This window comes from Periplaneta americana, chromosome 16 (genome assembly GCF_040183065.1).
Source record: "Periplaneta americana isolate PAMFEO1 chromosome 16, P.americana_PAMFEO1_priV1, whole genome shotgun sequence".
Lineage (NCBI taxonomy): Eukaryota > Metazoa > Arthropoda > Insecta > Blattodea > Blattidae > Periplaneta > Periplaneta americana.
The window spans coordinates 102061074-102075604 of NC_091132.1; the positions used below are offsets into that span (position 1 = coordinate 102061074).

The window sequence follows — 14531 nt, forward strand, 5'->3', positions numbered from 1 at the left end:
ATTCAATAGTATTAATTATAACATTTGAAATAATATATCTATATATCTTAACAGTATACATAATTTTAATCAGAACATAGCAAAGGATCCTCTGTCATATCATGAATGGCAAAAAACTGAGGTCTATTCAACCTGAAATAACGCCTAAACGAATCATCATCCAAATCGAAATCAGTGTCCGAAATTCGCCCTTATTTTCATAAGATACAATGTGATTTCCAGATATTTCTGGCTTTAATTTTAGCCCTACTTTTTCTTTTCATTAACAAAATATATTCACCTAACTCCCATTTCCCTCGTCATCTGAAGATTCAGATTCAACATAGTAGCGTTCGTACATAATTTGTAAAGTACGAAATTATACTTACAGGCTATATATTTAAGTACGAAAATATACGTAAATACATAACCTATAATATTTCCCCCAACGAGCCATTACTATAATCAGAAAAATGCTCTCTGCATGAAGGCAGTGCATAGATGATCATAGCGAGGTGTGATAAGTATAAAAGCTGAAGGAGTCGACTGCATCAGCATTGTTCTACTGCGTAAAATCATAGACGCAATACTGCCAACTGTGACACACATCTTCAATGCCTCGCTTATGATCTCGACGTATCCAACTCTATGGAAGAAAGCTTATGTACGCCTCCTTCCTAAATATAAAAATCCTTCAAACCCAAATGATTATCGGCCTATAAGCATCCTGCCCACCCTGTCAAAAGCATTGGAACTCATTGTTCACAAACAATTGACGGACTTCTTGAACGAACACAATTTACTTGACGAGTATCAGAGAGGCTTCAGAACTGGACATAGCACAAATACAGCATTACTTAAAGTTACGGAAGACATACGGGAAGCCTCCGACAAACAAACATTGACCATTTGGACACTTCTTGACTTCAGCAAAGCCTTTGACTCAGTCGACATAGATCTGTTACTATGCAAGCTCCGAGCCCTTAATTTATCAGAAAGTTCAGTGTCGTGGTTTACCTCCTACCTTCAAGTACGCCAACAATGTGTGCGGGTCTGTGATCGTTTGTCTTCCTGGCGCACTGTGGATGCAGATGTACCAAAGGGCTCAGTTCTTGGACCTCTACTTTTTACGATCTAGATAAATGACATATCACAATCTATTAAACACTGTAGACATATCCTATTTGCTGACGACATACAAATATATACCTCTGCACCTATATCGGCACTAAATTACGCAATAAATGAAGTAAACAATGACCTAAAATCAATTATTTCATGGACGAAAACGTTTGGACTCAAATTGAACTCAGAGAAATCACAGGCAATTATAATGGGACATCAACGACTTTTAAGTAAATTAAACACAGGTGACTTATCTCCTGTTAAAATGAGTGAAACTATTATCCCTTCAAGTGATAGAGTAAACAATCTAGGAATTTGTATTTATATATTTTATTTAATTACTTTTCAAAGTTATATGAAGTTTACTGTGTTAAATTCAGTGCAAATGTTGCTCAATAATGAAAAATTTAGTACACATGCAAACTTTGTTCCCTGACCTGCTAGAAGATTTTTCATCCGATTGTACCTGTATACACGCGAGCACTGCTTCCGAATGGGATCGTAAAGATATTCTCTATTTCTTTCTTTCATCTAGAAACATAGTCGCCGCGTCCTTTACAGCACCGCGCAGGTTAAAGGAATGTCAGCTCTACTTTTGTCTTTTGTATTGGCAACTCAAGACAAAATAGTCGATTTCATGTACAATCAGACAACTTTACTTATGAAATAGGCCTACTGTATAGTAGAGGTAGGCATCACTGTAACTTCTTCTCCTTTGCTTAATATGGTACCGTAACAAGGAATAAAGTGTGTCCAATGCATCTGAATTGTCTTACAAAGCGCAATGCAGCCCAGCTTCACATACTATTGCAAACAGTAACTCATACACGAACTAGGACAGCTTCAACAACACAATAGGTTCAACGCAAGTGACATTAGAGACACGCCCCATTAACGTCACCAAATACCTGTGATTTGTAGTGATATACTTTATTTTGCTTAATACGGAATTGCCTTTGTTAAGAGTTGACACAGTGTTGCTACCCGGACAGCTGGTATCGTGTATGCCAAGGCCGTTACTCATAGCTACAGTATTTAAAACTTTTCATGGGTTCCTTCGTTTTCAGTTATCCTGTCGTAGAGGGATTTCCACATCAAGGTGCATAGGAGAGTAGGAATTAGTGTCGTGCATTTCAAGCTTTATATTCGGTTAAAATTTGTCAAGCATGACAACCGAAGTCTACTTTGAAGAAGCGGATCTATCCCGCTTGCTCGAATCTGCCCCTTCAAGCTCGCTGACCTCTCCTAGCCTCCCCTCCCAACCCTTCATGCTTTTAGCTGCGTAAGGATTTTAGAACAAATCTTGTGAAGTTTTATAAAGATGTAAGGACAAAATTATCATTAAACATCGACAGAAATAGACATACATATAGGTAAATCACATTTTGTTTTAAGAATATATGACAGTTTGTACTATACCATTTACCGACAGAAAGTAGCTACAATTGCATTCTTGACATAATGTTCAAATAAATCACAGTTGCTCGGTAACAATAGATGTGTGGCTATATTGATGATTTAAGTATTATAACATGAATACTTAATATGAAATAAATTGTGTAAGTCCATAAGAATAAAATAAATAATTTAATTTTCATTCTACACATAATTATAACTTATAATATTCAATCTGTTAATAAATAAAATATTTCATTTCATTTTCGTATTACACATAATTAGTTGTAGCTTTCAATATTCAACCTGGAAATAAGTAAGATTATTTAATTTTTATAATACACATAATAAACTTACAGTACCCTACCTGTTAATAAATAGAAAAAAAAATCATTTTCATGCTATATATAATTACAACTTATACTATCCACTCTATTAATAAAATAATAATATCCAACATGTTAAATAAAGGTTTTCATTTTCATAATATTATGCATAATAATTATAACATACTATCCAGCCTGTTAAATAAATAAATAAATAAATAAATAAATAAATAAATAAATAAATAAATAAATAAATAAATAAATAATTTCATTTTCCTACTATACATAATCGTTGTCCATGACAGACACTATATTCGGTTCACTTTGTCGAGTATGGCGAAGTTCGATATTTGCCGATGTTCGTTCTGCGGTAGAAGGTCTGTTGTGTTTGTTGCATCTTGTTATAAGAAAAAAATCTCTGTCCTCCACTCTCACCCCTTCATGTTTCAACCGCTTAAGGATATTAGCACACATCTTGCGATTAGTTTGTCATATGAAATAAGAGAAAGTTCTTAAAATCTTGACTACCGCTCTCATGTTCTAACATTGCAGTACACTATTTTAAACCGCTTAAGAATTTCAGCACATATCTTGCGATTAGTTTCCATATGAAATAGCACGACGTTTGTAATGTTTTGGTTTCCTCCCTCATGTTTGAACATTGCACAATACTAGTAGGTACGATGAACATATGCGTTTTTTCTTTAATATATTTTGTTTGATTTCTTTATACGTATATTTTTGTTTAGCCATATTAATAACAACAAAAAATACCTATATTCATTATTATACGTACCTTCGCAAGATATGTGCCTGGCTTCCTGCAGCTAAAGCATGAAGGCGCAGGAAGAGAAGGGACTAAGGAGAAAGGCACCGAACGTATGTAAGGAAGGGGAAAGATTGAACAAATGCAAAGGGAGCTTCCGGTCTACAGAGAATCCGCAAACTTGAGCCGAACATAAGGCCTCTGACCAGTTTTCAGCAGACTAGATTATTGTAGTTTACATGCATCATTTCCACGTACTGTTGGGTTGCCTAAGGAATAGGGCGAAGTTCGTAGTATCGTGATATCTCCTCTCATGTTCGAACATTGCACGAAACTAATAGGAATAATATATTACCTGTCCTGTTTCTGTACCTTCGCCATGATTGCACAAACTCCTTTCTTCACAATTTCTGAGGTTTGAAAGCAAGTACAGATAAATAATTACTATTACAGTTTCAATCATGAAACGTTACCATCTTCTGCAACCCCACAAATCCTTTTCATTGACGATGGAATTATCATTATTATCATCACCTACTTCATAATCATCATTACCACAAAGTTTTTTTGCTTGGTTATTTAACGACGCTGTATGAACTACTGGGTTATTTAACGTCGATGACTTAGTGATAGCGAGATGGTATTTGGCGACATGAGGCTGAGGATTGGTATTTGGCGACATGAGGCTGAGGATTCGCCAAAGATTACGTTACATTTGCCTTACGGCTGAAAAAATCCTCGGAAGGAAACCTAACCAGATAATCAGCGGGAATCGAAAACTCACGCCTGAGTGCACCTCCAGATCAGCAGGCAAACGCGCTACCACCAGATTCGTCATTACCACATGTACTAAAATTATCATTATTACGTCTACCATAGTTACAACCATACATCTATCATCATATCTACCATTATTATCACCATTACCACATCTACCATCATTATCACTATTAGAACATCCACCATCACTACCGTCGTTACCACATCCATCGTCACTATTACCACATCTGCCACAGTTATCAGTGCCACAAGGACCGTTGTTCTTACTGTTTCTATAGCGGACTCTACTTGTAATAATGATTTAATATTATTACAATTATTTTAGTTTCGGAATGGTTCATTATATCAAAACGTAACTTTTTAGGCCTATTTTGTAATCCTTTTTTTACCGGCCGCCATGTTATTTACGGATCAAGCTCACTCAGTGACAAACCGGTCGTTGATCCGAAAGTCGCCTTGGCATGGTTTGCTCTATCAGTCTGATATTGTGTACTGTCTTACATAAAGGCTCGCGGTTGTGCTGCCGTCTCGTTAACGGAGTTCCGCCGTGTGTTTAATGTAGCCTATGAAGTTTAAATCGCCTGAAGGAGAGAAGAAAAGCCGAGCCCAGACAAAAACAGAATGCCTAAAAAGAGTACAAGTTTCTGTAATTGTAATCGTAATGCAATGGCGGAGAGTTAACTACTGGATGTATTGTAACTGCCCTATTTAAATGTGGAGTTTTCTTTCTTACATGGACGACCGGGGCCGGGGCAGAAGGCATGGCATGTGCAGAGAACATAAACGGAACCACGTACTGCAGTGCTATTAATACAGTGTGACATAAACTGACAGACAGTCTCTGTGATGAAATGCTTTCCTGTTTCCATACGAGCATATCTAATACTTAGTTAGGTAATTACTTGATATGTTATCAGGAACTTCTTCGACATTATAGAAAGAGAGGAAGTCGCGACTTTTATGGCATCTGTTTTATAATTTAGTATTTTTATTCTCTTGATTCGACTATCGAAGTTCTGTTGTTTGTTTCTTCAATATATGAGTAATGTATTCTTTCAAGCGGTTAATAACTGGACAATTCTTGTACGGAGGTTGTTTTAGTTGACAGGTTTACTTTTATGAAATGATTAGAATACGTATATACTGTACTTTAGGTCTACCGTATTTCAAAAACGATAGTTTACTGTACACAGCATTGGTACTATGCATTATGAATACATTAAATGAATGGAATGCACAGAAGCGGATGAAGTCCGGAGGGCCTATCCACTATCCTTACCTATCCTTCAAGTTTGGGCCTCCTGGGATCTTCAGAGATGCGAAAGAGTGGGTGGAGTGCGGAAAGCAACGGGAAGCTACAGCATATATATTTTGCAAGAAAAAATTCGAATTAAGGGGAAGGCGAAACATATGAAAGATTGGAGAATGCTGGGTTTGCAGTGGAAAATCTGCACTTGGCAGAAAATTATGAATCCTTCACTGTCATGTTTTACCGCTAAATTATAGCGGAAAATCTGAAAAAAAAAAATTCTCTATGAAAATACGCCAGTGGTCAATTTTATTAAAAGTCGACCATTACAGAATAGTCTGTTTGCTAGAGCGCTTTCAGAATAAGAAGGCATATAAGGCGGAGCTAGTTCAGGCCGGTCTATGTCGACTAGCCAGTGACAGTGAAGCGGTGTTGCCTAGTTAAATCGTCGCGAAGTCTCGCTGAAGCGTCGCGTATTAGTTTCTTTCTTGCGCGCACAATACTTATGGCTAGGAATGAATTTTAAGCTATCGCATTCGATAGAGCTACGAATTCTGAATCCAACAGTACAAGAATGGCAATTGTATGTCAACTGGTTCGCGTGTTATCGCTTTAAGACTAAACAGAGATATCCAACCTACAGCATAGAACATATTTTGCTCTGAATTCCGTCTCTGTAAACGAAGATAGAATCTGTTTATTTTCAAATTCAGATGTGGACTGTTTTCTCTTGTGTGATGCGTAACTTACCGTAACAATGTCTCTTGAAGGGATTGCAATTGGCTCTGGTGTTTCATCTGTTATACGCAAAGGGATAGTTCTACACTCACAGGCGAGGGTTATTGTATTTTTGTACATAATTTTTTTCAGTGCGTGTCAGTTCTTCACAAACAAAGAATCTGACTGCAGAGACGTGTGGTTTAGAAGTGCATACGTTATCTCATATTCTCGGACAGGACAAAGAGACAATTAAAATAGGTGGTATACTTGAATTTACCTCTCCTGGAAAATAACGCAAAACAAACGTGTTAATTATTTGTACAATTTTCAGAACCGTGTATTACTTCATCGTACGATATTTTAAATACATTAGTAGTATTTGTTAGCAGTGCCATTGTAATAGAACGTGGAAAGAAGAAGAAAGCTGAGAATAATCATAGCTACGACTTTTACTTTTCATTTGAATATTATACATGGTATAAGACAAAATATTGCATAAACATGAGATATTTGGATGATATTATAAACATAAACACTCCTGCCTCTTTTTCCATGAATTATACGAAGAGCATTAACAACACTTCCTTAAGAGCATTAGAAAACTTTATAAAATGAAGCACATTAAGTACATTTCACTTTTAAAATAAATACAAGCATGCTAGGAACGAGGAGATTTTATAATTCCAAAACTCAATTTTTATTTTAAAAACCTTTCGTTATATATATTACACTTTATACGATGTTTTCTAATATACAATTTTATCTTCAATATATTAACGATATTATTGGATTACGGTTTTCATATTCGCTTCTATACAACTACCTTCACTCGTAGGTTTATATTGCCACAGGCCAGAGTGATAGAACATAGAATCCTGGACTTCTAGGTAGGTATAAGCTAGAGGATTAAATTAAATTAGATAGGCTTGATTTAATAAAGTAAAAGGAAGTAATCTTCAGTTTCAATATGAGTACTGAATTAGGCCTACATATGAACAGATATGCTTATATCCTTACAGCCGGATTCTTAGCCAGAATATGGAACACTGGACCTCTAGATATGTAAAAATTATATGATAAAATAAAATTAGATAGACTTAGTTTATCAGAGAAAAATAAAATAATCTACAGTTCCAGTATGAGTACTGAATTATGTATGAACACACATTATGATTACGTTGCATTATAGCCAGATTCGTAACCAGAATGTAGAACCCTGGACCCCTAGGTATAAGCTAGAGAATTAAATTAAATTATATAGGCTTCATTTAACGGAGGAAAAATAAAATACTTTCCAACTTCAATACTAAATTACGTATCTACAGATATGTTTTCGTTTTGTTATCGCTAGATTCTTAGGCTGCCCCTACAAACAAACTGTACCTTATCTTTCCTCTGGAGAAATAAACAATAATAAATTCAGCTTTGCTGTACAAGGAAGTCTGAGTAAGAATTAAAACATTCTTTCTCAGACATTAGCAAAGTAAATTTCTACATATCTGTCACTTTATTTCGCAAGTCATTGACTCCAAGAGCTACTGATCTATGAAGCGAAGAAGTAATAAAAATTGAGATGAGAATTACTTCAGTAAGAGTAATTATATTTAAACATTACACACAATGAAGAAACAGGTCTCGACCCGCTCGCGCAGCGAGAGAGCTGCAACTGATATGTTCTGTCCTTATCTGTTGTCTCTGTCTTCCACGTCTCGTGCACCGTGCACTGTGTGACAACGTCGAACTGTTGCTAGCACTCAATTGGCTTAGGCCATATGCCTTCTTATTCTGAAACCGCTATAGACCTTGCGTTGGAAGAACACAAACAACGAAATGCTCAGTTACCACTTGGTTATTACCGCGGGAAAAACTGTTAACAAGGCTTGTAGAATTTCGAGGCGAAATGGTCATATTTCTCCACGATCAATAAACTTCATTCACAGACATTTTACAACATAACGAGTCTACTGGGTGTTCATTTCAAAGTGTGTCATGACGTCACTGTTGTGAGTCAGCGATTTGAAGCGAGTTTCAACTTTTATGTCACAGAAGTTGCCTATTAATCAAGGCGTTCAATCTGAACTTGAGAACGTGTACGGTAAAACTTGAACGTCGTAGCAACAGATGGCGGTCTGTACGGTCTGTGTGCTGTCGAACTGTGTTTTGCGCGGGCAAGTCGTACGCAGGGTATTTGTTATCATCGGTTGCGTACGGCAACATTCCACAACACAAATCAAATGCTCCGTGTCCATGTTGACCGTCGAAGTTAATGTCAACAAATACTGTACGTAAGTAATCGTCTTAACCCTCTCCCCATATCCCGACAGTAAGAAAAAACTCACCTTAGTACGTGTTTCCAAACAGTTCACATTCCTGCCACTACCGGCGTTACCGTACGTATCGGTACGTACTCTTCAGAATGAACGCCGTACTTGCTAGGCAGCTTCTCTGACACATACGTAATACGCCTCTGCGGAAGTGTAGGAAGATTGAATTCTCTAGGATCATCGGCTAGCCACATGACGACATACAGCGAGCCACGACACACTTTGAACTGAACACGCAGTATATGGCTGTTGGTTTACTTAGCTGATTATATTTCGCATTTAAATGGTCCGAATTTGTATTTACAAGGGCGTGACAAATTCATTCTGTGATGACGAAGTCAATGTATATCATTAAAATGCTTTTTTGGATTATCCACCTCAATATTTACACTCACAGTGAGAAAAATATGGATCAAGAACACACTATATTGACGTACATCGGAGAGCATGAAGACTCATTCACATGAGCTGAAAGTTCAGTTATCGGATTATTTCCCGAACTACAACTACTATCTTTCCAAGAGATGAGCAGTCAGTCTGGTTCATGAAAACATTGTTGCACCCAGCAAAGTTACCAGTTGAGATCACAACTAATTCACCGAACTACAGTATTTATTGTTAAAACATTATGGTTTAGTAAGTTTTTGGCATGCCCGTCGAAATGAATACGGAAATTTAGTTACAGAAGCTTTGCAAATAATTATTTTGCCACGTCTTACTTATGTCAAAGGGCTTTTTGTATACAGAAAATGAAATACAGGAATCGTCTGTTATTGCTTGGAAACAATTTGATTTTCTGTGTTTATAATGTTGACATACATATGGACACACTTAAAAAAAAAAAAAAAAAAAAAAAAAACTCATCCGTCATATTAAAGAGAATGAAATTGGATTTTCAACTTTAGTTTCTAATAAATGTGTTTTAAAAATTTAGTGTCTGATGAAAGTGTTCTTTTTTCTGTTTTAGAAAATGTGTTTCATTGCTTTTTATATGTTTACCGTATTTTTAATTCGCCACCCAATTGATGTGGCACGATGACACTCTTGTAGGTAGGTCGCGATCCCAGTGGATATTAAAGAGTGTTGTTAAAAGGGGTAAACTTGTCTTACGTCCTCTATTAATATGTGTAACTTTGAAAGTAGCTAATATATTTTACTTATTACCTGCAAAATTGGATTTGGAACATTTCTATTGCGAAATATATCAAAATACGATACTTTTGAACTATAAGTTTGGTCAAAGTGTTCTCTTTCAATAAAGAAAACGTGATAGTCTGAATTAAATTCTTTTCTATTTTCAGTTAGTGCTTTTAATATGAAAGTGGAATTTATTTACGGATTACTTTTTCTAAATTCACAGTTAAGTTCTTCTAGAAACGTTCCTCCAATATTTTGTCGTGCATTGGGTAGCAAGTATTTAATAATTATTCCTTCATAATTTTATGTATCTCTTCCATTGCAAAGTTTACATATTAGTATTACTATCGCATTATTCTTGCGACATATATATATATATATATATATATATATATATATATATATATATAATATGTACATTATTGAGGAAGGTAGGCCTAAGTAGCCTTTTCTTGAAATCCTTTGAAGAGGATTTATATAATATATTGTGAATCTGAGCGTCCTCTCCTTGAACTCTTTCGCTTTCTTTATGAGGCAGAGGGAATTACTTCCGTTACTTCCATGTCTTAATTTAGACGTTTTAACAGTTTATAAGTATTCGGTTGCTGTTTACACAAGTTGTGTTCCTGCTTTGTTCAAAATTCTTCTCATAACATTCCTTGCCTTTTCCTACTTTTTTTTGTAGCAATAGCTGACAAGAGATGATACTCTGTATTGTCTTCAGTATTTTTTTAGCCGTCTGTTTTTCTTTCAAGGATTAAGTATTATTATTTGAATGTTTACAATGGCTTTCGTCGTCTTAATAGAACATTTGTTTGCCACCTCACGTGAAAGCAGCATTCCAACTTGAGCATTGAAAGGGGAGATTAAGTTTATCGGATACAGAGATGTTGATGTATTTATTTGTGGCAAAAAGAAAGAAAGAAAAAAGGAAAAAAAAAGAATGACAGAAAAAAGGAAAGAAAGCTGAAAACCGAATAGACCTCTTGTATTTATTCTCATATAAAAACAACAGGTCTATTCGGTTTTCAGGTTTAAACATTTCTTTTTACAATGTTATAATTTCTGTAGTTGGGTCATTCTCATGAAACTCGTCACTTTTGGAACCCGAAAATGGCAACAACTAAAATTGTATAATTTTATTATTTATTCAAACCTGCTTTACAGGGAGCTATTACGTGAAAGCCAGATTTGCATATTACATTCGTTACTGTGATACGTTAACAGAAAGCCACAATTTAAGTCACACAGAGTTTGTGTGCACTCATAGTTGAGTTCTGGCGTCTTGTCAGCTCACTTGAGTTGTGTGGATACAAAGGAAAAATTGTGACGGTGTCGTGTATGGTTCCTGGGGTAGCTCAGTCGGTAGAGCGTTCGCGCGCTAAGCGAAGGGTCCCGGGATCGATACCCGGCCCCGGAACAAGTTTTCCTTGAAATTATTCAAACCTGCTTTACAGGGAGCTATTACCTGAAAGCCAGATTTGCATAACTAAAATTGTGATGAGATTAATTTTTGATAGGCATTGGTTAAAGGTGTGAAAGATGAGTCAGGTGTGTTAGTGGTCATGTCTAAATCTTCGTGTGCTGTGAGAAATAAAACAAAATTAATTTTCAGATTTCATGTAGGCTACACTGTGTGTGTATTTGGTTTAGTAAAATGTGTTGTGTGCCTGGCGGTTACCGATCGTGGGAACTGTGTCTGACTGCCGGAACAATGAACCATCTTAACGGAACCGTCGCCACCTCCCAGCTGGAGGCTCTTCATCTGCAGTCACATACATGTTTTATCTCCCCAGTCTTCCTGTTCCTAATATGAAGGTAAAAGAAGTAGAGGAGTAACAATGCCCTGTGTCTCCATCAAACCTTGTTTATTTAGTTGTTTGTGTCTATACTTGTTTATTTCGTAGTGCATTACACCATCTGTTCTACGATTCACAATTCCATTAACCCATCAACAAATCCTACATATACGTACTTAGAGGCTCATTCACAATGAAAATTAAACATAACGTAAGCGTTAACTTAAGAATATAAATGTTACGGTAAAATCAAGAAGTCATACCATCATTCACGATGGGAACATAAACATAACAGCAAACATACTTGGTAACCATGGAAACATAACAACGACGCCATTTCCTCATATTCTGTCGTATACTTCAGCGCTCCACGATTGTGTTCTGTTTGCAAATCACGTAAGCATAAGCATGAAAGTTTGGAGTTTGCAAACTTTCATGTTAACGTCTTACGGTAATGTTTATGTCAGTGCTTATGTGAATCATTTTGAATGATCCCATTTGGTAGCCTGGGTGCAAACTTCTGTGTTTATGTTACGATTATGTTTAATTTTCATTGTGAATGGGCCTTAACAGTTCATATATTTTTCTGCCTAAATGTGAGATCTCTAAAATGTTTCAAATAGGACTTCAGGCCAAGGATCTTTGAGGGCCATAAAGTCGTAGACAGGTGATCTGAAAATAAAAGGATATTGCTGAAACAAGGCAATGAAGAAGGAAATACTAGGAAAATATGTTCACGTCCCTTTGTCTACCATGAATCTCACAGGATTACAAATTAACCATTAAAGAATATCTATCAGATACACAGCCTTAACAGTGTTCACATTAAAGTTAATTAGTCTTACATTCCGTTTGCTTCAGAATAATGGTGCCTTGAAATACGTCCAAGTTCTCTCTCTATCCATTATCCATTGTTATATCTCACAGGCTCTGCGTATTTACAAGGAATGAATTTCTATCAGACTTATACCCACGTACAGTTTCACTGTTCATGTGTAAGTAACTTTAGTTATTCATAAATCTCGTTTGCTTTAGGATTATGTACTTCGAAACACAACCAAGGCCTCCGTCCACTATATTGGCTTATATACAAGAATTCCTTGTGTTCATAGCGAAAGAATTCTCTCAGACTTACAACCTTAACTGTGGTTGTATACAAGTTAAGGATAATCCTACTATGCATGTTTCTTTCGAGTCATGTGCTTGAGCATTGCTGCTGCCGCTTATGCTTCAGTTTTGTATTTAGTTTCGAGAAACTCACATTTGAAAAGCATATTAGAAATGTATTATGTTTTATACATTTCCACTGGATTTGAAAACACTTATGTACGGGCTATTCCATATGAAATCGATCAGTAAAAAACCTTGCATTTTTTTATACTCTGATTTTTTTCCCTACTTATACAAGGTGCTGAGGACAGTGCATTTTCAAAAATATACTATCGAAAGTCAAACGGTTTTCGTATTATTGAGCGACAAATTTAGCGTTTTTTTATAAAAACAAGCCTCTTTCAGCGCTCAGAACTCTGGAACCATTTACTGTAGAACATTGAACGAGAGCTTATTTTGAAGGTGACATTTGGTAGGTTATGTTAAGAAGTAATCCTTATTTTTATTGTACACAGAGAGACACATAATCTGATTTTACTTGCTTTTAGGCTTATTGGCCATTTGTAAAAATGTAAAAAAATATTGAGAAAAAACCTTGCATTATTAAGAGGGATTCGGCATTGTTTGCTTAGTGGCTCGGCAATAAGTTTCGAGGGTATTAAATAGATTATTTTCACACGCCTAGACTTGAACGGCGCAGTACCGCATGCACTGGCCGAGAGCTGAAGATAAGGGAGCGTTGGGCGTCATTTTACTCCTGTGTTTATGAAAACCTGTGATAAAGCTAGCACAGCCGTGACTGCTAGACGACACATCACATGTTTGTCTCCTGGCCTTGCTTGTCTCGGCTAAGCTCCCGTCTCACAGTCAGCTGGTTAGTTCACGCGCGTACTATTTATTTTCTTTATTTGATATTTTCAATACTTTCTTATCAACATACCATCAGTAAAAAATATGTGTTTATTTGTACTTTCAATGCGGAATCTAACTATATATTTTTAAAATATATTTTCCTAACCAAAGGCGTCTTAATGAGGAAAAATCTAAATTTCTCCATTTCCATAAAAAGTAAGAAAATCTGTTTATATGTCAATATAAACTTTAATTTCTTAGCATCAAAATAAACCATGATTTTGATCATTGGGTGAAAGGGTTTCGGAACTACAACAGTTTAAATTTGCTAATTTTATGAAAATATGATGAATTAAAATATTTTTAATTTAAACACTATGAAGTTCTGATGCCTCAAACTTTGCACAAAGCATTGTATCACAGTTCTCTACGTACGAAAAAAGTTTCATTGTATTTAAAAATTGTAAGGTCAATTTTCTCTATATTTCGGTCGATTTGAGATGGAATAGCTCGTACAAAAAAAAAATAAACCCAATTCCAATTAGTGAGGAAAGTAAGGAATAATAAGTCGAACTAATGAACCCAAAAATAATCTAAAACAGAAGCAAAGTAATAACGTAAGTAATTACACAAAATGAAATGTTTGTTTCTTGCTTAAAAGCTTCATTACATCTTTGCATTCGTCATTATGAATTTCGATTACGACTTGTGCGTCATTGAGTTTGAGTACTGTGTGTGTGTGTGTCCAACGCTTACCCACTTCACTTGTGTGATTCGAGTTCCGCATATTGCGAATAGATGGTACACTGTGATCCATTTTCAAATTGCACACCACTTCGGCGGACAACGCTATGCATGATGTTTATCTGTGAAGAGTTATGTCGTGTACTAAGAGGAGTGTAAGTGTAGAGAATGGGAGAGGATGATGATGATGATGATGATGATGATGATGAAGATGAGGAAGAGAGA

General features: G+C 35.9%; 1 protein-coding gene and 1 non-coding gene across 2 annotated transcripts in view; both read left to right on the forward strand.

Moving 5' to 3' along the window:
• Nucleotides 1-14531, forward strand: part of rau (RA domain-containing protein rau) — a 376163-nt gene that overhangs the window by 237908 nt on the left and 123724 nt on the right. The gene's annotated exons all lie outside the window — the stretch shown is intronic.
• On the forward strand, nucleotides 11148-11221 carry TRNAS-GCU (transfer RNA serine (anticodon GCU)). The gene has a single exon. It is a non-coding gene; the product is annotated as a tRNA-Ser (tRNA).